Source organism: Myotis brandtii, unplaced genomic scaffold (assembly GCF_000412655.1).
Source record: "Myotis brandtii unplaced genomic scaffold, ASM41265v1 scaffold458, whole genome shotgun sequence".
NCBI classification, from domain to species: Eukaryota; Metazoa; Chordata; class Mammalia; order Chiroptera; family Vespertilionidae; genus Myotis; species Myotis brandtii.
Genome location: NW_005367516.1, coordinates 542702 through 546100, shown reverse-complemented (window position 1 = coordinate 546100; position 3399 = coordinate 542702). Strand labels below are relative to the sequence as shown.

The 3399-nt window shown below is 45.2% G+C and overlaps 1 protein-coding gene across 1 annotated transcript in view; it reads right to left on the bottom strand.

Annotated features, from left to right (window-relative positions):
* Window positions 1-3399, bottom strand: part of LOC102260224 (solute carrier family 22 member 3) — a 66104-nt gene that overhangs the window by 32249 nt on the left and 30456 nt on the right. The gene's annotated exons all lie outside the window — the stretch shown is intronic.

Sequence of the window (3399 nt, the reverse complement as noted above, 5' to 3'; positions counted from 1 at the left end):
TCTTGGCTGACAGTTAATTTGCATATACTCACTGATTAGCCAATGAAAAGGGTAGTGGTCATATGCTAATTACCATGTTTCTCTTTTATTAGTGTAGATGAGAACCAATGTAACATCTGGTACAAATATTCCTTTACTTATGACTGATTTAAGATTTTTTGACTTTATGAGGATGCGAAAGTGATACACACAATAAGTTATAACATATTCAACACTTTATTATAAAACAGGTTTTGTGTCAAATGATTTTGCCCAAGTGCAGGGCAATGTAAGTGTTCTGAGCACATTTAAGGTAGGCCAGGTAAGCGGTAATGTTCAGTAGGTTAGGTATTTTAAATGCATTTTGACTAATGATATTTTCAACCTATGATGGGTTTATCAAGACATGGCCCTATTGTAAGTTGAGCAGCATCTGTACTTACGTTTTAAGAATCTGTAAATTAGCTATGAACAACGAACTGTATTGGAATATCATAAAAATAAGGAAATTGCAATCATGCTTTATTACTTTTGGGGGTCAACAGAGCACAACAATATCATTAATAAATATGGATAGATTCAGGTCTGTAGTATTAGAGGCTCTTTGTTAGCTAGAGTTGTAATATACAATTTTCCACTAGCACATTCCATACAAAGACAAGAGGTGGAGGAATGTAGGGGAGAGGTAGGGATCTTTAAAATAAGAGCCTTTAAAATCCTTTAAAAAAAAATGAAAACAAAACAGCTGCTAAGTTACTCCCACAGCTAGTACTCTAGTTGTGTAATCCAGGTCAATGGCTATTTGGTCAATGTACTGGTTGACTATTGATAAATAATGCTGCATAACAAACATCAACCTTAGCAGCATAGAATAATGAGCATTCCTTAGCCCACACATTTGTGGGTTGGTTGGGAGACTGCTGACCTAGGTTTGGGGGAGCTTTGCTGGAGCACCTCTGCTCCAAATATCCCTCGGTCTCCTCTGGGGCCAGTGAGAGAGCTGGGAATGTTCTTCTCACAGCGACGGCTGCAGTGCAGAGGTCAAACCCAAACACACAAGCCCATTTCAAGACTCCTGCGTCACATCTGATGACCTACCATTGGCCAAAGCAACCACATGACCAGGCCCAAGGTCAACGGGCAGGACATTTGCTCCATCCACCGTGAGAACGAAGCAAATTCCATTGCCATGCCCAACGTCAAAGGAGCCAGGGAATATTCTCACCCAATGGAAAGGAGGGGATATGAATATTTCAAACAATAACATAATCCAGCACAACCCAAGGTCATCCAGAGAACCAGAAACGTGGTGAATCATTAAGACAGCTGAACCAGGTGTCTAAGCGAATTCTACTTCCGCCCTGGGCAACTATCTAGCACAGGGGTCCTCAAACTACGGCCCGCGGGCCACATGCAAATACAAATATTGTATTTGTTCCCATTTTGTTTTTTTACTTCAAAATAAGATATGTGCAGTGTGCATAGGAATTTGTTCATAGTTTTTTTTAAAACTATAGTCCGGCCCTCCAACGGTCTGAGGGACAGTGAACTGGCCCCCTATTTAAAAAGTTTGAGGACCCCTGATCTAGCATTTCACATTCCACCCTCCTTTGGTTCTTTCCCGTTTTTCTATTGAACTTCCTATGAGCTCAACCCACTTGCCTTGTTTGCATTGTTTTTTTAGAAAGAGGACGGGAGAGGGGTGGAGAGAAACATCAACGTGAGAGAGAATCATTGATCGGCTGCCTCCTGCACACCCCTTACTGGGGATCAAGCCCGCAACCCAGGCATGTGCCCCAACCGAGAATTGAACTGGTGACCTCTTGGTTCATGGATCAATGCTCAACCACTGAGCCACACTAGCTGGGCTGCACTGGCTTTTGATTTGAGGCTTTTCTTTGCTGTGAATCACAGTTACACTATTGGTATATCCAGAGAGCCTGGCCTTCTGATCACCTGGATGTCTACCGGCTGGCTGTCTCTTCACCAGTCAGAGGCCAGCCAGGAACTTTGGCACATGAAAGCCGAAGGGTCAGTGAGCCAGAGAGCCAGCGGGGATTCCCCCAAGGAAGGAGTGACGCCAGGTGAAGTACAACAGGTATGATCTGCAGGCTGGCCAACTCTCAGAATGATCTACCTGGCTGAATGCTGGATCGAATCCAACATTGTCCCAATTCCTTCTGCTAAAATGAAAGACAAAGATCAGCCTGGAAAACCCCCTGAGCAGATAAAACCAGTTTTATCATACAATCCAAGCTTTACTTAGATGATTCTGCAAGGCTGACTTGACCTGAGTCATTTCTTGCTTATCCTTCTGGAAATTATAAGCAAAACTTGAACTGTTTCCTAAGGTTGATACGTCATAACTACTGACCGATTCCCTATCATTTTCAGAAAATGTAATATTCTAACCCAACTCTGCGGAGCACAGGCATGGACATGGCAGCACAAACTGAGCGGCCTTCTCACTGTCTAAGCTGTTTTATAACAATGTACCCCGAGCCTCGTTTCACGTTGATTTGAGGGCTCCCTTTTGCAGCTGCCTCTCTGGTGTTTCACAATAACCTTTTAGTAATTACTGCCTGCGATTAGTTAGTCATTACTGATTACTAAAGTGAGGCATCAACTTTTCTTTGGTTCCTTCTGAACTCTCCACATTTCCCACATCTTCCTTCCCTTCACTGAAGCCCAGTGGGTCAGTAGCCCCAGTGTGTAGTGAATTTAGGGTGCCTTCTGTAGTATGGCGCATCCTGGGGTCACTTTAGCTAGTCCCCTGGTACCCCTAAGATAAACCATGACCCCTGGTGCCAGCGATGGAACGGGCTGGGGCGGGGAGGTCGGCAAGGCTCCTGTGACGAGGGGAACATGGAGCGGCCACCCCCTAGGCCAGCTCTGCATCAGCCGCGCTGATGTCTATGGTGCGCATGGATTCGAAGTGGGCCAGTGGGTCCACGGGAGTGGCCTGAACTGGTCACTCACAGGATGTGTTACAGCAACTGCCCAGGGAACCACCCTCTGGCCTCTTAGTAATTCTCATGGTAACACGGGACATGCCTGGGTAATGTGTATTTTCAAAACCTTGATTTAGCGCTTACATGGGCTTAGCTTTGGGACGACACGTGCAATGTCTTCACGGTAATGCTGAAAGGGGAGCAAAAATACTCATTTGACTCATAGATTGAGTACAAATGATCACCCATTGGAGCCAGCTGTGAAGACCGCTAGCTAGTGTGTTGAGAGAAGCTGAGCGGGAATACCCAGCTTAATTGTGCTCCAAGAGTAACAGGGATCGACTGGTCTCAGTGGCTAACCTTGTACTTTATGATCTGCGAGCCTCACGGCCCATCATTAACCTGCTTCCAACAGGACAAGTGGTCACTGGAACCCTCATAAACAGAGTCCACTGCTTGCAGCCTAATG